We start from the raw sequence: 23,075 nt of genomic DNA, 5'->3' as shown, positions 1-23,075 counted from the left end.
CAAAGCATATTTTATAGTTTGACTTGAAAAAACAATGATTCCCTATAATACCTTTACTCGTTTGTGTAGCTGTATTGGTAGAGAATCACCGTCTAGAGAAGTCGACGTCAAAGATATGTTTACACTAGCTGTTGCCCACGACTTAAAATTTAAATTATTTTTCGTGCTGTATAATATCTTGTCTTCTTACGAATTTCAAGTCCTTACTCAAATAGTTTCCGGTACAAACTTTCAACCCTCTTTTCACCACTTGAGACTATGCATTTAAAAAAAAAGCTGAAATTACTTTACGTGTATTTTACGATTTCTTTTTCTACAAAGTTTCAAGTTCCTAGCTTAAAATAAAACTTGATCCCATACAAACTTTCATCCCCTTTTAACACTCTTAGGGGATGAGTTTTCAAAAACGCTGAAAAGTGATTTTTCGGTTTTTAATAAAATACCTTTTTATTAAGTTTGAAATTCCTAGCTTAGCAAAGCACAGCGGATGTCATTCCAGATCTAGAGAAGAGCCCAACTGGGGAAGTACCTCCACCTTACAGAAAACCGTAGCCAAATAACACTAGACCCTGCTCATAGTGTTGTGTTCCTGCCGGTGAGAGAGGTTGCCAGAGCTCAACGAGGGTGCGGACGAGTGTTAGGATCGGCAACGCGCATGTAACTCCTCTGGAATTTCAAGCGTAGGTACATAGGCTACGAAGACTGCTTACCATCAATAAAGCACTTTTTCACTTTTTGCTTCAATGTAATCGTACCTATCCGACAGCCGATATCGGATCACACAATGTGAAAACACCCTTACACTTACATTAGTATAGCTTACTACTGTACCCCTAGTGTTAATTTATAAGATAGCGCAACGTGACGTACGCGTTTGCTTTAAGCCTCATTTTTAAAGGGATTTTGAGATTCCAAAACGTCCCACTTGGCGCGCTGTTTCGAAATCCCATACAGCCTTCACGCAATCGCGTACGCAACGTCACGCTATCGAATAAATTTACACTAGGAGTTCTGTTCTCATAACAAAGTAATGGCGGTTTTAACGATCATGTAATAAATTGCTACAAGCGCTTGGCGTGATTGTCTGTTTCCATAATTTGCGATTAATCACTTTACTTTTAATTAACTTTAGTGATTATTTAGGATTTAATTATTCGGTAGTCAAATTGTTATCATGTCAGTATTTTCGCCCACCGCGGGTATATATTATTATTATAAATTTATTAGTTATGATATTTTCTTTATATTGTATTCATATTTGTAGTGTTTTTTATTATTTAATTATCTTTGTAGTGTAAGAAAATATTGCTTGCCAAATTTCATAGTTCTAGGTCAATATAGATTTTGATTCTCTTGAGAGTGTCAAAATATACGTTTTGAAATTAATTTTAACATGTATTTTTTACGTTAACTTAGTAGTTTGATTACAGCGTACCCAAGATACACACACACACACACACACACTACACCATATATTTAGTATGGTGTACCGGACTATTTGGCCACTTTGACTGCTACAAAGTATTTGACGCTGACTGTACAACTAAGTGATCCTATAAGGGTTCCTTTTTTTTCATTTGAGGTACGTAACTCTAAAAAAAAATACAAAAAAACTGTAGGTATTCAGGAGATAAGGTGGGTGATTATATCTTTACAGTATATGTCACTGAAGCAAATAATTTACATTGAAACAATGAAAAATATATTTTCCATCACATTGAGTGGCATGGAGCGCCCGCCATATTGTATAAAATTTAAGCTTAGTAGATGGCTTTCCATGGTATATAAACGCAAAGGGAGAAGATTTAAGGTTTGGCAAGATGTTTAAGACAAAGTCCAAAACAGCGTTGACGGTAGATTAACAATGTTACATGAGAAGGAGGAAACTGGCTACAAGAGACCATCTTCGATATAAGTCTACCGTTTATCTGAGGTGATTGGTAAGAAGTTATTATTGTCAGCTACGTTCTTGTAGAAGACCTAGCTGTATGAAACTGATTTGTATTATGTTAACTAAGTAAAAGATTAATATATAAACTAGTTTTAGCCTTCAAACTCAGCTTCAGCTTAGATTTTTGAATAGAAAGTACCCGAGTTTGAAGGCTAAACTTTTTACTAAAAAATCATCACGCAACATCTTTACCAACCACCCAAGATAAGTGGTAGACCTACAGTTAAACCTAACGATAGGGGAAATTGAGGACATTTGATCCCATTGAACTATAGAGTTGCGAGGAATTCTTAATGCAATTACTTAATTTTGAGAAAACTTACGAAATCACTTACAAGGGAAGGGTGCAGGTAAAGAAAAACAACTATTAATAGCTAATATATGTACTAAAAATAATACTTGGAATTTGTATTAAATTAATGAAACTCCTTTAACCACTGTGCCTCGTGGCACAGACTGTCCATCCAGGCAGTTATGCTAATTGAATGAAGTTCACAAAGGCCCAGCAAACCCGTTGTTTGCGTCACCACGCAGCCGATTAACCTTTCACCGCTTCACTGCACCCTACGCCACTAGGTCGATATTCCGTGAACTAGCCGCTGAGTTACGACCTGTTGGATGTAAGCGACTTATCGATCTGTCACTGGACAATCTCCTAAAACATACGAGGCGTACATGCTTATCGTATGCTCCAGTTATATTACAGCAGGGTAATCTGGGTACGGTTGAGCCAGAGTACAATATGTATAAGGAAAGGTGTGTTTTGGTATGTATAAGGAAAACCATAGGGAACTAAACATAGGGTGCCAGGTCGTTCAATATCGGTTATAGTGGTAATACTCGTAATAGAATGCTGAAACGAGATGATAAGCCAATGCCTAAGTCTCATAGCTTTGCGCTATAATAGTAACATATTGTTTGAATAAATGGAGTATTTTGGTACAAAACTCTCTTCACTTACGGCTTTCTTAGAATAGCATAATATACACAAAATATCGCGAAAAGACAAATCTCTTTATAAGTGCAAAGGTACATAAGTCTCTTTTTTACTAGACCTGTATTCCCATTACGTATTTCGCAAGCAAGTGGAATTTTCGAATGAACCAATCTAACATGACCTTCAAATCTTAATAAATTATAAAATGTTCTAACTCAATCATGTAAAAAAGACTCTGCACATATTTAGCTGCAATTTCTCAAACAAAATGAAATAAAATATTTATTATCTAGGGTAATTATTAGAGTAAAACATTTTTAACTTGACATTTGATTTCACTTAACTGACGGCAATGCACTCCAGGTAGGTACAGGTTAAATCACGTAAGTCAATAAATATCAAGATAAAATTATTAGTTCAAAAATTCGATGTTTTATAAAGCCATATTTGGATATTTTGGATCCGTCTCATACAATCGTGCGGTATCTCTTATTTTAAGCTTCAACTGACCAGTCTTAAGCAACAAAGGTGGCGATAAAAGGACAGAATGGGGGCAAAAGTTCCGAGAGAAATTCAGCTTCCGCACGATAACTAGCTCGGCAACTGGAATAACCTGCATATCCGAATAGCGGTTATCAGTACGCCTCTAGCCCCGAATGGCCGGTTTATGCTAATGCGTCGCACAACAACAGTTCGGCCGGTGGAATATGATCGGCCTAGAGCTTAACGTAATCTTGCAAAGGCTGCAGTGTTCGAACATTTTGTACTCAAACGCGTGGTCCGTATTTGAAGCAGTTAGTATGGTATTGCTATTTTAGGTGAAATTGTACGGTCATTTATTTGTGTGTTCATAAGTCAGTTTTTTAATTTATTTTTAAGCTTAATAGCACTGTTCACAGAAGTTTATGCTTAATACAAAATTAATTGAAAAGAAAACATTGTTGACTATATAACCTAGATAACCTCTCACCAAAATGTTAATCTCAATGAGATAATCAAAACACTCATTTAAAATTCTCATTTTCACTTGTGATCTCGTCACGGCTAAATAATGGGGGTAAAGACGCAGATTACTGAAAAAAGCAGATACGCTACACTCGAAAGAACATATTCTGGAACACTTCTTTCCCGGTTTAGCACAGCCCGCGGCTTGTCGTAATTCTGTTTTAATTAATACGGCAAACACGATAAAGTGACACAAACCACAATGCAACTAATCCATCTCGGTTTATATAGTAGCTATGATTGTGAAAAAACTAAACTTTTCGTTTCGCCTTGATTTTGAACGCATATATGTATAGAATGCATTGGCTCCCGTATCAATAGGTCTGTTTGCAATGACCGAACTGGTGACAGAACATTAAGTAAAAGACTTCCTTACTTCTAAATAGTCTGCCTGAGAATATGCGGCATGAGACAAACAAGACTAAATTGAAGAGTGCCTTAAACCTATTACAAACTCTTGTTTCGCTCTTCAGATGGATATAAAAATCCATAAACCAGTTTCTTTCGAAATTTAAATAAGTTTAGTTGTATTTATTTTTTATTCGCCAAACATTGTATGTAATGTTAAAGAGACTGCAGGCAGTCAAACTGTATATACAGATTTGCACGGAACTAATTTAGTTAAAAGTTTTTAATCTTTGTAGTAATAAATAAATAATAATATTAAATGTCAAGTTTTGCATTTCAACATGTCGCCTTTCTTTTAAACAGAAGCGATTTTGAAACATCTGATCACCTTTGTTACTTTATCAAATCTAACCAAATTCCCGTTAGATAAGCCCAATCGCTCATTAGATACATTTAAAACATAATATTAGCAACAGGCACCCGTTGCGTTTTGTATCTTCGATAATATTGGGAGGTCAACTTATATAAATCCAGCAGCACCTTTGGAGACTGCGAGGTGATCAAATTATGAAAATCGTCTGCTTTATTGACTGCTTCATATGTCCATAGGGATGCACTGGATCACAACACAAGGCACTTTCTTTTGGTTGACACTTGAACACGAAAACTGCAGCGACGAAATCGAATTATAATTTATTTTAGGCGGAGCGCGCGTGAATTATGCATTCGCTTCAAACGATAGTACTGTGGAAATTATATAATCTGTGGCAAAGGGTTCCTGCGGATGACGGCGGAAATCCCGCCCTATCCCCCCTTATTTACGGAAGTCACCGGAAACGGGCTCAAAGTTAAACTTGGGTTCAAAACGCCCATTTAAAATGGATGAACTGACAAACAAACTAAACTTTGATTGTTTTTCTATTAACATTTTAGTGTGCATTCATTATTTGGAAACGAAATTTTCATAAAGTTAATCGTTTCTGGAGCTTAGTTATTTCTAATATGTTGATGGAGTTGCTTTGAAGTTTCGTTAGAATTTTAATTGCTTAAAAATACAAAGCATTCCCTTAACAATTGTGAGGAAAAGTTCCTAATGGAACTATCATCTGATGTTTCTACACTTTCGATATACAATGTATCCTAGATAAGTTTATCCAAGTTATACTTTTTATATTGAATAGAAAACATCCAAACATACAACAATTTTAGTAGGATTTGTCACAGGTGTACCTATGTGACCTGTTTTGATATTTTTGTGTTTCCAACAAAAATATCAAAACTAAAATTACGGAACAATTTACAATTAAAAAGAATTAGAGTAAAATGTAAATATAGGTACAATACAAACTTAAACTATTTATAAACTAAAAATCTATATCTAAAAAGGGCCCCTGGGGCATAGTGTCATAGATACTGACAGCATTTCCTAGCTGAATCGCAACGCTTATTCGTTGAGTGAGGAAGCTGCCAGCTCTTTTATCTCCTGTAACGTCATTACATTTTATTTTGGAATAGAAAAGTTCAGTATTTCCCAAAGTATTAATCCTATACGTCTCTATTAGATACAACTGTCAACGCATATCGATCAATTCTACTTTGCGCGGATGGGAAAATGCGGAAACAGGCCGGGAAACTAAAATCAAAGTCCCAAATGGATTAAAACACTAAATACAAAGCCTACATAGTTTTTAGTTGTCAAGGGTTTAGCCAGTAAATTATATTGACGAAATTTTTAATATAACATCATACATAACTAGTGTTAGATGTATGTAACAAGCATGGCTACCACGAGTTGGCATTTGACCTTTACGTTTGTGACTGCGTGAGCTCAATACATACGAGAGGGATGGACTGCGATCGAGTTTACGCAGTCGCAAGTGTCAACTCGTGGTACGGCTAAAGCTGATAATCAGAATTTATTGTTAGTTCTAAGTTAAAAGTACGCTGGAAGAATACTTTCATGCAAAATATTCACCAATGCGAAACGAAGCTTCACAGCAAATAATGAAAGATACTTGGCGCACACCGTTCCCATTTTACTAAACAGAACCTGTTTAAGTTATTAGTAATTATTCAATCTTATTCGCTGCTTTTGCAAAGTTATTTCGTTAACCATTTCAAAATCCCTTAGGAACATCAACGTTTGTTACATTGTAAAAACACATTATGTTTATATAGTGTTAAAACATTATAGCGCATTTAATCGCGCGCTAAGTATGCCACTTGCGTAATTTTTCCCGTCCTTAATCTGCTTGAAGCAGCAGTTTTTGTTTGGCAATCAATCAAACACCAAACTTTCTGATAAAGACGGATCCAACGATAAGAAATTCCAATAAGAAAGTCTGGAGAATCTATCTACGTTTATTTCTAGTACAGTCAATGTTCTAAACGTTTCCTCTTTTCTATACAGCTATTTAGTATATAGTAAACACCCCTATAATGGAACAGGCACCAGTAATAGGATGGTATAGACAAATCTTGTAAGACAAGTATTTACCATCAGTTTATAAACGCTTACAACATTTTACCATAAATAAATAGCTGCTTAAGTTTAATTTTTCATGCATATTTGTTAGTTTGAAAACTAATGACGCCAAACATCCCATGACTGGAGCAAAAAAAACATAGTTTTCATTGGTTAATAATATTGAAACCAATTGCATTAGCTTTCATTAAATACATAGAAAACATAGAGGATGAATTGGACATTCAACTTATGGAGGTCCAGGAAGGAGGAGAGAATGAAAGCATTTAAAGCATAAAGCGGTAGGAATATTACAGATGTCAGAGAAATATCAAAAATACTCAAATTTTTCTCTTAAGTTTTCCATGATTGGTGCCGTTAACATAGTGACGTGGGTACCTAGTTATGTGGAGTTACTGTATCTATAATAGCAATACCTATTGTATGATTATGCACTAATCCGAAGACGCAGCGTGGGAAGGTGTTCGACAAGACAGACCAACGATCTAACATGAGGGCATTTATTTCTATAAATGTGAGCAGCGCAGCACGATCGGTCGCTGTGGAGAATCTCCAGGAAGTTTTTTCCTAGTTATGTAGAAAAAGGTCACCTCTTTGAACAATAAAATGTTTCTTGCTGTCCATTTTATTCTGCCAAAGAATCATGTTATAACAAACAATATTTACATATGTCAATGCTTATTTTAAAAGCTTTATGATGTTTTCACTTATCAAAGTGTCAGTTTAAATAACAAAAACAAAATACGAACGTATTTATTTACACATCAGGATGAATTGTGTCATTACCCAGAGAGTATTAAAATAAAAATGTAAAATGTTACTCAACGCTTGCTTTTAAAGCCCGTGGTACAGGTGTCATAATACTAGTAAATGAACACAGTATTAAAGGACCGTAAAATTTAATGGAATGAAACATGTGTTGTGGGCACTTAAATTCGCACATAAAGTGAAATATCGTCGTTTTATGTAGGTAGGTAGACTTGATTTCACTCATACTTAAGTGCAATAATATGTTTCATTATGCAAGCCTTTTAAATCGGGTGACTGCTATAGTTATTACTTATTAACCAAATGGCCACTCCATAGTACGGCAGATAAAAACAAGGCAATCGAAGTTAAGAGTGGTCAATAACTATGGAGGGCCAATAATTGATAGAGTTATCAAGGAGAAGATTTTTTTTTTATACTACGTCGGTGGCAAACAAGCATACGGCCCGCCTGATGGTAAGCAGTCTCCGTAGCCAATGTACGCCTGCAACTCCAGAGGAGTTACATGCGCGTTGCCGACCCTAAACCCGCCCCCCTCGTTGAGCTCTGGCAACCTTACTCACCGGCAGGAACACAACACTATGAGTAGGGTCAAGTGTTATTTGGCTGCTGTTTTCTATAAGGTGGGATTACGAACGCAATAAAAATCTAAGGACTAATTATATCAAAGTATAAAATTAAGACACAAGAAAGAACTGTAAATACTTACTCGTTAATAATACTTACGACATATTACAGAATAGCTTTTACCGGACTTAATAATAGCTAATATCGTTATCATATCAACCTAAAGAAGAGTTCACTGGTATATAGACAAAGGCCTTCTTCGAGAATTTCTACAAAGAGTTGTCTTACGCTGCCTTTGTCCAATGGTACTCTGATTGCCTAGTTCGTCGTTCTCATTCGTTTTTTACTAATATCTATTTGCAAATTATGTCTAAAAACAAAACGTACACAAAAAAAAACATATGTAGTGTGCATGCTGAAAATACATGCAAAGATAAAAAAAAAAACAAACAAAAATAAAAACACGCGTATGTAACAAAGCGTATGTAGCTGTCCTACTGGTCAAGTCACTGGTGGGGCTACGTAATTTACCACTGGCTCATTTTGCTACGAAAAATAACTAGTTGGGGCATTTGCTACTCAAAATAAGTAGCTGTCGATACACCCAAAATTATCCATTAAAACATGGTGTATAGTATACGTATGTGTAGCTCCAGTAAATAATTGTATTGCCTGCTGCTTATTGCTTACTGAAAGATTTCTAGGAATAAACTAAGACCATTAATTTATTAAAGTGAAACTTTTTTTAGATAATCAATTTTTTTTATCCATCTATCGCAGGTCGCATTACAGCATTCGTAAAATTCTACTTTATTTCTAGCACTTAGAATTCATAGTCTTTGAGTTAAGCTTCATTATCGGACTAAGGTTACTTAATTTCACGAAGGCTGATATTTGTATGTAATTTCATACATAATTTTAATATACATAATGTGACGTTTATACAATAAACTTGTGGTTGCCAACTACTTGCAAGTCGATACTCCGTTGGAAAGTGTCATGGCGGATGGCTGGTAGCAAGCACACGATCACAATCTGTATTTTATTTACCACCTTGTCATACAACGGAGAGACGTCACACATAATTTACCTAGTGACTACGGTACCTAAAAAACAAGCTACGTTTTTATTTTGGTACCACCGCATCGACGCTCGGCACCCAAGCTTTACTAAGTTTATTCAGCCTAATCCTAAATTACTTGGTTAATTCAACCGGACTAAGATGAAGGGAACTTTATTCCTTGTTCGTCGTAAATGAGAAATTATGACGGGCTCAGCTTGGGAAAATTCAGTTACAACAATTTTATAAGGAACTGTAATTTGTCGTAACTGTTGGGACCAAAATGCTACAATTGAAATTTATTGTCATTAAATATTGTGAAGTTTACGAGTTGTGAGTAAATTAAATTCTACAGCTTCGTAAGTTTTACAAACCAGAAATAGAAAATAAGAATAATACAATTTTTCATTTCTCATGCTCTAAAAGTGAGTCGTTATTGTTCTATTAAGTGTGCAGAAAATGGTACGTTTCTGCACTAGAGAATTTTACTTTCCTAGTACGTTTTTTGCTTTTATATTACGATAAGCAATTAAAATTTGATATTAAATGGATTTGTAGTACAGTTTCCAATCTGATATTTAACTCTCTATTCCGTAAATCACGATAATTTTACCTAAAAAGTACCCTCAAGAAATACTATGAAAGTATATAAACTTTCATAGTATTTCTTGAGGGTACTTAGTCACGTTTTTTAACTACACATGTATTTTACTTTCCTCGTATTCGAAATGAAAAGTAGAGTGTTCATCCCTTGGCTAACAATCTACTATTATCATATCGTAAATAAATCAACTGTTAAGAAAATTACGAGTCATAATGTTTACAAGCTGGAACCCAATTACAAACTTCAAATGCAGATATGAAAATCATAAATCTTATCCCGATTGTGACATTAAAGTTACGTTCGAAGTTCGAATTACGACTGCAGCAGAGGTGATGATCGGATTAACAGTAACACCGACAGAGCGTCCAGTCCGCTGCAGTAGTGCAGCTGCGGTCGGAATCCGAACGTTACCTTTATTCCTGTAGTGTTGCTGGTGCAACGTTACACCACCGGTAAATGGACTATATGCCACTGTTAAATGAGGGCTACCGTTTTTGTCACCAGTTGGCGCCACTGTAGATGGTGGTCCAGAAAAAATGCTCTCAAAATTCTGTTAAGTATGCTTATAAAAAATCCCTTAAAATATAAATATACTGTTTAATTTTGCATATATTTTAGTTGGTACTTCTTTTAAACCCCTATAACTTATGGAACTATATTTATCATGAATAATCAATAATAGAAAAAAGATTTACCACAATTACGAATAAGGAGTGAAAATTCGTGATAAAAAAGCTTGAGTTTGCAAAGCATTTTACCAAATACCTCCGTATGTATTTTAAAATGTCACACACTAGCGCCCCTAGCGGCAAAATTATACGCGTTAGCCCTCATTGTGTTACTGACGTTCAACATATTGACATTCCGATTAAAGCTTGCATTATTGTTATCTAGAAACTTAACAGTGATGCCCCTGTTACTAACATTGCGATATGTGAAGTCATTTGATCCTTAAACTCAAAGATATTTAATAATTTACCCACATTCCAAGAATCATTGGCGAGAGACGTGGTTCAAACCCACGACCTCCGATTTCGAAGCCGCTTGCCAAAAACTTTTTAGTAAGTTATCACACAGGTTATGCGACCTTCCTGTGGACTTCATAAAATAAATGGACTTCATCCTACTACTCGGGCACCGGTGCCAGTAAATAAGGCCTCTTAACCCCGCGCAATAAAATATTTAATCGCTCAAGTTTTCTTATACGTCTCCAACGAATTTAGGCAAAGAAAAGTAATTAATGGTTTTATGAACCCTATTTTGTTTAATATGCTGCGATTAGGTAGCGCCTGTGAAGGTTTTGGCAGAATTATGATTCCAGTATTACGCCCATAAATGAATGAGCTGCGTAATAAGGACAAGGCATAAATAAAATTGCGCTCGTATTATTTTAGGGCTCCTTATCCGAAGGATAACAAATTTAATAGGGTAAGTAACTAAATATGAAACAGTAATAACTTTAAGCCTAAAAGCTAGGTACTGATCGTTATTTTGTTATAGATAAGAAAGGGTTATAAACACGAGGGATTTAGGTTCTGATTTGTACTCTAATTTATAGTTTGAAACTATACCCAAACTATGCCTGATAAAGTTATAATACCATGAACAACTTTATCCCGTTTATCCCCCACTACCCCTTAATCGATTTGTATTATTTTATTATAAAACTTGCATCGGAAAACTTAAAAAAAAAAAAATGCTCGAATAGACGGCTTTTTTTTAATACTACGTCAGTGGCAAACAAGCATACGGCCCGCCTGATGGTAAGCAGTCTCCGTAGCCTATGTACGCCTGCAACTCCAGAGTGTGAGTGTGATTGAGAGAGTGGAGTTACATGCGCGCTGCGGACCCTAAACCCACCCCCCCTCGTTGAGCTCTGGCAACCTTACTCACCGGCAGGAACACAACACTATGAGTAGGGTCTAGTGTTATTTAGCTGCTGTTTTCTGCGAAGTGTGGGTACTTCCTCAGTTGGGCTCTGCTCTAGATCTGGAATGACATCTACTGGCTGTGCCCTACCACATAAAGCGAGATGACATTCACAATGCTCATACCTCTCTTTTGGACGTAGTTTAAGGACGTACCCGGGTCCAACGGCTATATAACTTTGGCCTATACTCGAATAGATGGTGACACAGTTTGATATTTGACACTTATCAGTTAAAGATCATGGGTCAAATAGCCATATGTAATTCTAAGAGTTTTAGTCTTGTGTCGAAAGATGGCAGTAAATTTAGTTGACTACAAAATTTACCTTGACAATACGCCTCTATACTAAATTCTCTTTGCTAATATTATGTCGAAAACAGGCGAAAAATATTACTTAGATTTGTGTACAATTTGAAAAGGAAAAGGAGAAAGCTTTCGCGTCGAGCCATGACGTTGAAAATAAACCTGATTAATGTAACCAGGATCCGCGGCGCGTGACATTTGTCACGGCGGATCAGAACGTGTAAGTACTTCGCGAGATGTCAGCGACGAGTTAAGACGGTGGTTGATGAGTGTCGGAGTCTACATTTGGCGGTACCTACATAAATATTATAGGTTATGTCTTCGGAAGTTAATCGGAAGATCAGCTCTGGAAGTCGCCATCAACATGCTGAGATTAGGTCATTTCGTGGCACATGTTTATTTCTAGGTTTTTGTTATAGTTTATGTTTACGTAAATATTTCTATATTTCAATGCGCTATACTTCGTTTTTAGGGTTCCATACCAAAAAGGTACAAAAGGAACCCTTATGGTGCGACTCTGTCCGTCCGTCCGTCTATCTGTCTGTTTGTCTGTCACATCGCTAAATATCTCGAGAACCACTTAAGCTATCGATTTCAAAAATTTGGAATAGTTTTGAAAAAAGCTAACCCAGACACATTGAAAGTATTTTTCCTTTATATTTTTTTTATTAAGTATGGAAAATGCCCAATATGAGGTAGGGGCAAAATTTCAAAGTCTAGGTCAAGTGGGGTATCATTTGAAAGAGCTCAACTCGTTCATGACAAAACATTTTTTCTTTTTTTTTCATACAGAAAAAAATTGATTTATGAATGAAAATGTAAAAAAAATACCGTGTGATTGTCAATCAATTATTGATCAATATACAAATGTCAACAACACAAATAAAAAGCATCATCAAAAATCAATAATACATATAATTAGTATGATGGTGTAATCCCCCACAACTCCACTTTAGCAAAATATCTATTTAAGAATGGCATGAGAAATATGAATAGAAATGCTTATATGAATTAAATTTACGGCATTGTCAGATTAGTTACGATTATTCGGGCCGGCGCGCAACCGGAAAGGATAAAATGCCAGGAATGAGTCACTTCTATCTTTGCTGTAAGAAAAAAATATTTACCTAGATGGAGAGATGGCGTTGCCGCGCACACCTGTCAACATCGAAGTCCGTGCAGTCCGACGTGCAGACGAAAAACAATTCATATTAATCTATACATTTTCCAAGAACATGTACGGTCAACCAATTTGATTCCTAGGCCACTATAGAACCATGTTATAATGACTTCTACGACAGTGCTTATTGAGTGATGCATGTCATGATTGTCATGTATAGAGTAGTTAAAGCGACAAGGTTCTATAGTGGCCTAGGATTCAAATTGGTTGACTGTACCTACTTTTTATGTATTAAAACATAAAAAAGTGAAAAAAAAAAACAAAAAAAAAATTAAATTTGTATAAGATTTTTTCCTTCTTACGACCGCTTGTATACGTGGTTAATTTTTTTCGCGCGCTTATAGCGTATGTCCTCCTAAACAATCTTCATCTGAATTACGAAAACGTACGGTAGTTTCGTAACATGACGGAATTTTAAATGCATTTTTTCGGAACCAGTAAGTATTTCATAAGTAATTTATTCCGTCCAGTGCAGTATGAAGAGCTCTTCAAACCACCACATTAGCGTAAGGGGTGTGAACTATAATTATAAAAAAAAACTATATCAAACTTGCCATAACGCCATTTCATATACTATTACTTTACAATATGAAGATAAAAGTAAAATATGAAAACACACAAAACAATACAAAAATATATAAACACATTATAAAAACCTAACCAAGAATGCCGCCTGCAGCGGGGCAGGGCCCAAGCTAACGGTCGGTGGTCAGGGCTGCAGAGAGAGGAAACGCCGGATTATCCGCGCAGTGTCCAAGATCACCGCCTTCTGCCTTCTCCAATGTAATTATTGTTATACGTTGATTTTGCTACCTATATTATGATTCAATCGAAACCGTAACTGATATATAATAATAATAAAATAATAACTTTTTCTTTATGAGTATGAAATGAACCTCCAGGTCTTTTTGTTGCCTTGTTCTTTTGTTGCAGTACATTTGTATTGCCTTTTTAATGTGTTTACAAGACTGTTTGGTTTCTGAATAAACTAAAAAGAAAAAAAAATCAGCCTATATACGTCCCACTGCTGGGCACAGGCCTCCTCTCATGTAATTGATATAATGCCTATTTTCATATAATTTTAACTAGTATAAAGACATATTGGATAATGGCTTTTGTTATATTATATTTTGATATAACGTAATATTTTATACAATTCAAAATATTATTTTTTACACGGGGTCGCAGTGCTAATCTATTCTAACCCAATTTTCTGCGAGCCTTTCATTTAAATCTTATGAGACCTACGTAACGTATAGTTAGATAAAGTCACTAGTTAGAAAAAATATTTTTAGAGTATGTAATAATATTAATGTCAGTGTATATTAGACGAAGTGTAAATAACTATACTCTATAACCATTATACCATGATTAACGCGTGTCGTTGATTAAATAATATAGTAGAGTGATTCTCAAAAAAGTGGCATATATAAAGTGGCATAGTTGAAGTATACATACATACATATAACTTCCGACGTTAAAATCTCTGAAGAAATATACCAGATACCAATGTCCAAAGTCAAACATACAATTCGTCTACATAAACTTAAAATCATTAAGTAGGTACCTAAAACCTACCTTTTATTTTTTGCCTACTGAATAGTAAAAATATACATAGGAAGTAATGCAGAACATTTATTGACACATAAAAAAGTAATTGCTCTGCTACTGCAGTTACTTATTTCCGGTTCCGGACATTCTAAACTGCAACATGGAATAAAATATATGAAGCGATCGGCACTTCCGGCGCTAACTAAATTTATTTAAATAAACTGGCGAGCAAGTCAAATTGATACAGCCAAACGTTTGATTGTCTAAAACTATTTTAGGTTTTGGTAGCATCTGACACTTCGTTTTCTATAGAAATCACTGATTACTGGTCACCTGTCATAGAAAATGAAGTGTCGGTTGTTCCAGCGAGTCATCCTTTGTTTAGGATTTCGCATAAATTGTTTGTTACGTTGTTGTTGTTTATGATAGACAGTTTTTGATTCAATGAACAAAACCAAAACAAGTTTATAAATTTAAAACGCGTTGAGCGGTGACGATGTCATGTTTTCTTGGGTGTATATAGCTGTCGGTAGCCACATACAAAACTGGACGTAGTCGCGTAACGCAGCGGCTTATGTGAGCGAATAGCTCGCGAATGCGACGCGGCGCGGCGGCCCAACAGCGTTCGCGTTCACAACGAGATCGCCCACGTAGGACACTTCCATAGGTATCAACGGAATGAATTCTCCCGCGCCGCGCCGCGCCGCTTCGCGTTCGCGAGTTATTCGCTCACGTAAGCCGCTGCGTAATACTGTCCTTTGTCCGGTGAAAACAACGGACGTTTACAAGTGGCCTAAGCATGAAACGGTCATAATAAAATTTGAAGACAAATAATGTTTTAAACAAGTAATGTCGTGTCACTGCAGTGTAACAGTAGGTACAAATCTACTTTCACAAGAGGATTAGAAATTGAGACTTTGTCGCATGAAAGTCGTTAAAAATCTTTCAACCCCAACAGTGGAGCTGTTTTAATTTTCAAGGTCTTACCTTAAACTGTTTAATTTAGGCTGGGCGTTGTCTGATAGTATTTAAATGGACCACCAAATGACAGATGTCTAAAACTAACAACCAGCACAAACAGGTCAGTAGGCGAGGTATATTATTCGTAATACAGTCGTCGCTGTGATGGAAACATTTCGGAGTGGCGATGGCGACCACGTACAGTTCTACAATAATCTTATGTGAAGTACTATAGAAAGACGCAACGTTATATAATATAACAGCCAGTGTGGGATCATCATTTGGGAGACAAGTATTGTTGACAAACATTTGTCGATAATTTTTCGCCCGGCAAGCGAAAACTCTAGAAGATTAGTAGCACAAAACAAATGTTTATTATAAATATAGAATTTAGTTCTTATATTGAGAGTACTTATCTCTGCTTAAGGCTCCTTTCGCGTGAAAGTCGTTAATTATCTTCAACCCCCTTTCATCCACTTTGGGATTAAATGAAAAAATATTTATTTTATTAGTGGAGCTCCTACATTTGAAGAACCACCATAAAATTTCAAGATAATTACTTATTTTTTTAATTACATACCTACCTACCTACCTACATAACTTAATTTTTTTAATTTAGATAATATTTAAATGATAAAACTTCGACTGACTGCAACTGATTCGATGTTACAGTTGAAATTAAGGTTGAAATGGTTACAGATGGTGTTAATCTAAGCCACGTATTGGTCCGCTGGACGACCGCAGACCGCATTTCAACGTACGCCGCCATTGCCGACCACACTACACCTGACATAATTATCCCATTCCCGCTGATTTAATCCTTAATACTGTGGTCCAATTCGATCATAGAAAATAACAGAACATATCATGGCTACGCACCTTATAGAAGAGCATATGGTAATCAGACGGTACTTGGGTACTTTTGCTATTTAACTTAAAACTTTAATACTTTTTAACTGACACTTTTTTAGCATTGGGAAACTGTAAAGATATCTGAAAGTTTTTTAAAATATATATACTTCGGAAGTGATGAAAAATATTGCGTGTCACACAGCGGTGGCATTATGGTTCCATTTTTATCACTTGTCAGTATGTCCGTCACTTTCGCGCTTACAAACTTGTTAGAACGTGACAGGCATGGTGACAAATGATAAAGAGCCGACCATCTTAGCCCTGCAGTAGGGCTAAGATGGTCGGCTTTTTATCATTTGTCACTATGGCTGTCATGTTCTAACAAGTATGTAAGCGCGAAAGTGACGGGTATAGTGACAAGTGATAAAAATGGAACCATGCTGCCACTGCTGGTGATATTAAAATACTAAAGTGATGAACAAATTTTTTTTCTACTAAGGCAAGTAAAAAGGAGCATTCTGTAAACTGGAACGTTGAATAAATGTAATTAATGTACGAATAAAAATGTGGTTGTACGGGACAGCTCATGGAATTCCTTAAATATTACCTCTTTAAACTAACTTTATGTTTTTTAGTGTAATTAAATAGTAGGTAAACCAATACAATTAATCTGTACAGGCTGGATACCTGCATTGAGAAAGTAATTTTGAGAAAAAAAATGTGCCGTCCATCACTAAAAAAATATTACATTGAACAAAAAAAGAATGTGTTGCAAAGTGTTCAGTCATAAGCTATAAATTATGTAAACTGCTTGATTTAAATTATTGTTATAATAGAAAGCATATATAGCTTTTCGACTATACAATTCTCGTCACACGCATGCAAACGCAACTTAACTTCATGAGCTCATGTTTAAACATTTAAAAATGCTTATTCGAATTTAAATTCCACGAATTTTGGCTTCGCTGCCACACTATTTGCATAATTTCCGCTTTACACTACTTTGCAGTTTATTAAACCATTTTTGAAATTTTATTACAACGAATTCCCCGAGGAGAATGTTTTAGATCGTAATTTCTTTATTTTTCTCGAGCATATGCGAAAATAATCCTTATTCTCGTGATAATAGACCGCGAAGCTATGTAGTATTCCGTGCCATCCACATTCATCATTCCGTGTAATCCTTTATAGGGAACCGGTCTCAAAAAAGACCACCTGTATCATACTGTTTTTTTTTCTTGTACAGTTTTTAGTACTAAGTATATAGATTGGTAGTGATTGGTATTGGTAGGCTAGAATTGAGAAAGTTTTTTCAGTCTTGCCCGTTAAAGGGTTAAATCCAAAAAAGTAAAAACGCCCACAAAGCTAGTGGCACTGTAAACCGTAGACCTCGTGATAAGCTTAGAAACTGTAAAAGTGAAAAACACTTTGCTCGTTGAGTCATTATAACAGTGATCTCACAATAGTCTTAAGCGCCATAGATGCTATTGTCGCTTAAATCCTTTATACCAATTTTCTCATTAAAAAAATCCAAAAACTGGATAGACAAAAAATCTATTTAATCATGGAATCTGCGGCTGTAGCATGGTCGCATTTTTATCATTTGTCACTATGCCTGTCACGTTATAACAAGTATGTTACGGCCCGGCCACGACATCGCGCGGCGGCGGCAGCGGCGAGCGGCGACCATAGGTTGGTGAGAGACACAGCGATCTGACCTTTCGTTCCCAGCCATGGCCGACGCTCGCCGCTGCCGATGCCGCGTGAAGTCGTGGCCGAGCCGTAAGTACGAAAGTGACAGGCATATTGACAAGTCATAAAAATGAGACCGTGCTACAACCGCTGGTCACAAAATTTCATGAGAATCTGTTGAGAATTACGATTAGTAGAGGAGACATCCGGACATACGGCAGCAGATTGCCCGAGTCAAAATGGACACCTTCGCTAATGCTTCCGTCAATAAGTATCAGCATATTAACGCGATTTTAAATAGACTCTTGTTTGCTTATGGTAAGGAATCCTGATCGAATATTTACTCATCGTTTTTGCAATTTTTTTTCGAGAACGATTTTTTCTGCCCTTTACAGCACAACCGAGGTTTGAACACACGATTTCAATAAACAACATTTTTATGTCTTAGACTCACTCAGCAAGTACAAGAAGTATGTCCTCCATCCTCCAATATCTTCCATTTTAACAAAGTCAATGTATATATGGATAGATAAGCGCAGGTGGCCTAGCAGTAAGAGCGTGCGACTTTCAATCCGGAAGTCGCTTGTTCAAACCCCGGCTGGTACCAATGAGATTTTCGGAACTTATGTACAAAATATAATTTGATATTTACCGAAAAGCGATTTTCGGTGAATAAAAACGTCATGAGGAAACCGGACTAATCCTAATAAGGCCTAGTTTACCCTCTGGGTTGGAAGGTCAGATGGCAGTCGCTTTCGAAGACTAGTGCCTACGCCATTCCTTAGGATTCGTTGCAAGAAGGGCTATAACCGCGAAAATCTAAGAACGTCAATTTTCTCTGTCGCTTTAATTGCGTCTTAGTTAGAGTAAAAATAAAGATCCCCGCAATTTGCGAATTTCGGTTTTCGCGGTAGGCCCTCTTATCCCAGGCTCCCATTAGCCGTGGCAAAATTGCAGGGACAACGCGAGGAGATGATCATCTATATGGATAATTAGGTATACATATATAGGTATCGAAATTTGGAGATAAATCAGAAATCACGCACAACTCACAAGTAAAACTGGTAGAGAAACGTGAATTTAAAACGTCAATAAACAGATTCATTTAAATACGAGTATAACCTGACTGCTATTGTGTGTATAGCACCTCTCCACAGTAAAATACTTACCGACCTATAACATATAAGTGGCTATTACCTGTAGTGCTGTTTGGCCAGAATTAATTACTTATGTTTGGTAATACAATCAGACCGGGCTTTGGTTATCTGGGAAAAGCCTAATTTAGATAATGACAGGCAATGTTTGAGTTTCAGATTGAATGGATAGAAAGGATCGATAGGCGAAAGCATACACATTACTTAATGGCCACTAATTTAGAAAACACATTCACATACCACACACCACACATACATACATATATGGATTTTTTGCGTTAGTATGATGGTAGTTGGAATAGCATTTGACCAAAGTTAATAATGAAATTCGATTTCTTAACTTAAAAACCGTTAATTTAACGGGAATACCTTACCGCACAAAAAATCATATACAGTGGGTGCACTTTTCGAGTAAGTAATTGTCAATATGGATGTCATGCATGAACTTGAATTGTCGCATCAATGAAATATCATATCGACGTGAACACGTAAATAATCCGTAGCACAATGGTAAATTAAAGCGCTGTGCGGTATATGGAGTGGCAGGATACGGCCAAATAGTACCCGTATACGCAACGCAAAAATAATTCCCGTACATTTTTTCCATTGAAAGTAATATACTTCGAGTATCATTTTCTCACTTACATGACAATATTTATTTTTTTATTTTATTTATAATATAGAAAAACCACCAGCGAACCGGGGGTTAGACAAGCACACCGGCGGAAAGTCGAATACGGCCAAAAGCTTCCCGTAACGCAGCGAATGTGACATCTATGTACGAGTATATCACATACAATAAAATTCGAATGCTACACTTAGTAGTCTACTCCAAGACCGATTTATAGAAAAAACAAGTGTATATAAGGAGTTAATTAACCATATATAGATATTAGGTATAAATATCTAGATATTACCTAGATAAAAACTACTGACATTCTCTTTGATATAACTACTTCCGTAATAAATAATGCTACTTCGATTTCGATATCCTAGACACCTTTAGAATCGGACGGAAAATTCTATATAAAGGATAACTCACGCTAGAACGGTCGGGGTCCGGGCCGCGGCGTCCGACTATTCAGTTTTCTATAGAAGCATCAAGCATCACATGATCACCGATCACCTGTCATAGAAAACGAAGTATCGGAAGCCTCGTACCTTTCTAACGTGAGTCATCCTTAAAGAGCACAAGCAAAAAACATAACCCAAAAAAAAACTCATAAATAAAATAAAAACCTCAAGAATTCTATAAGTAAATCTCCTTTATAAGAATTCTTGAGGCGCACAAACAGTTATATGCAACAAATGCAACCAGCATTGAATTTGCAGACATTGCTGTCACACGACATCTACAATAAACAATAAAATCCTACACCGAATGCTAGACCAAATTTCCATATATCACTTTGTCTCTTCACGGCTTAGTCGTTTCGGAGCCGAACATTTCTGCAGTGTCGACACAAAATAAACATAAACCCGACACTATGTCGTATAAAGTCGAGGCCATTGATTACTTACTACGAGATAAGTATACTAGACAAATAATTAATACCTAAATAAAAAGCGGCCAAGTGCGAGTCGGACTCGCCCATGAAGGGTTCCGTACCATTTATTACGTATTAAAAAAAAACTACTTACTAGATCTGGTTCAAACCAATTTTCGGTGGAAGTTTGCATGGTAATGTATATCATATATTTTTTTTAGATTTTTCATTCTGTTATTTTAGAAGTTACAGGGGGGGGGGGGGGACACACATTTTTTCACTTTGGAAGTGTCTCTCGCGCAAACTATTCAGTTTAGAAAAAAATGATATTAGAAACCTAAATATCATTTTTGAAGACCTATCCCTAGATACCCCACACGTATGGGTTTGATGAAAAATTTTTTTTATTTTTATTTTTATGACGTATTAAAAAAAAACTAATAACTAGATCTCGTTCAAACCAATTTTCGGTGGAAGTTTGCATGGAAATGTACATCATATATTTTTTTAAGATTTTTCATTCTGGTATTTTAGAAGTTACGGGGGGGGGGGACACACACTTTTTACCACTTTGGAAGTGTCTCTCGCGCAAACTATTCAGTTTAGAAAAATTTGATATTAGAAACCTCAATATCATTTTTAAAGACCTACCCATAGATACCCCACACGTATGGGTTTGATGAAAAAAGATTTTTTGAGTTTCAGTTCTAAGTATGGGGAACCCCCAAAATTTATTGTTTTTTTTCTATTTTTGTGATAACATCATAATGCGGTTTATAGAATACATCTACTTACCAAGTTTGAACAGTATAGCTTTTATAGTTTCGGAAAAAAGTGGCTGTGACAGAATCGGACAGACAGACGGACATGACGAATCTATAAGGGTTCCGTTTTTTGCCATTTGGCTACGGAACCCTAAAAATGTTCGTGAAAGAAAAGCCCTCTAAAACCGGCATATTATTGGTATATGTAGGTATTTATATCTTTAGCGATAAAACAGTCTGTTGTCTGCCTCTATATTTTATCAATTGTTTTTCCTAAAACTGTATCTCTTACTGAAGTATGCTAATAAAGAGTATTCATTCTATCTGTCTAGATTCCAATGATTCGGTGTTGTCGGATGCCGAATGCGAGTGGTATTACTGATAAGCTAGTTCCAGAACGTTTGAACTGGTATAAGAGGAAAGTAAACATGGAAAATAATACATGTAAAAAGCTGGCCTAGCCAAGGTGACAATGGCTCTAACTTCGACAAGGAAACGGTTTGTGTCTCTCTATAATTCTTCTATTTTAGTGCGACAATGACAGTTGCATTTCGATCCCTACGGGGCGTAAACGATTTGCATGTTGGCTACGCTGCCAGCTTCGTTACTTAGATACTTAAGTACGTATAACGGATACCCTCAATCTCAAGGTACGTAGGTCAAAGTAGGACCTTGTAGCATATATATCAAATGAAAAAAGAATTGAACGTTGCGGGAGGAGGCTAGTGCAAACATAATAAATAGCATCATCTACATCTACAACAAGAAAGAAAAACAAAATGTTGCATGAAGATTATTAGTTTTTTCTATGTACAGTCGCCATCATCAGATAATGTTTATCAGATCGCCCGGGATGCTCATAATTATCTGAACGCGTCTCTATTGTCAAGAAGCTATTATAGTGCTTGATAAGATATTTTAGAGCATCTTGGTCGCTCCGATACAACTGATGACGATTGTACTAACGTCAACACTTTTAGTTTTACCAATGGAACTGGAACAAGTGGAACTTTGTCTTTATTTTAATTAACAGCGTGGACGACGGTACGGGTAATATTTCCTTCTAATTGAAAGGTATCTATGATCTATGACGTCGGCTAAAAGCTTGTGTTAGAGCGTCGTCCCGGCAAAGTTAATTGGTAATTCGAGAACTCTTTAAAGACGGCGTAGATAGTGAACGTGTTGATAGGGAGAGGGAATTATGACGACCAGTTTGGCCTAGTGGGTAGTGACCCTGCCTACGAAGCCGATGGTCCCGGGTTCAAATCCTGGTAAGGGCATTTATTCGTGTGATGAGCATGGATATTTGTTCCTGAGTCATGGGTGTTTTCTATGTATTTAAGTATTTATAAATATTTATATATTATATATATCGTTGTCTAAGTACCCTCAACACAAGACTTATTGAGCTTACTGTGGGACTTAGTCAATTTGTGTAATAATGTCCTATAATATTTATATTTATTTATTTAATTATG

The 23,075-nt window shown here is 36.2% G+C and overlaps 1 long non-coding RNA gene across 1 annotated transcript; it reads right to left on the bottom strand.

Moving 5' to 3' along the window:
• Positions 1-21,426: 21,426 nt before the first annotated feature.
• On the bottom strand, positions 21,427-22,220 carry LOC133526993 (uncharacterized). Its single transcript, XR_009800800.1, has 2 exons — positions 22,160-22,220; positions 21,427-21,845 (listed from the first exon to the last, which is right to left on the bottom strand). It is a non-coding gene; the product is annotated as an uncharacterized LOC133526993 (long non-coding RNA).
• Between the last annotated feature and the right edge of the window lie 855 nt (positions 22,221-23,075).

This window comes from Cydia pomonella, chromosome 17 (genome assembly GCF_033807575.1).
Source record: "Cydia pomonella isolate Wapato2018A chromosome 17, ilCydPomo1, whole genome shotgun sequence".
NCBI classification, from domain to species: Eukaryota; Metazoa; Arthropoda; class Insecta; order Lepidoptera; family Tortricidae; genus Cydia; species Cydia pomonella.
Note: the sequence above shows the minus strand (reverse complement) of the source record. Positions and strands in the feature narration are given on the sequence as shown.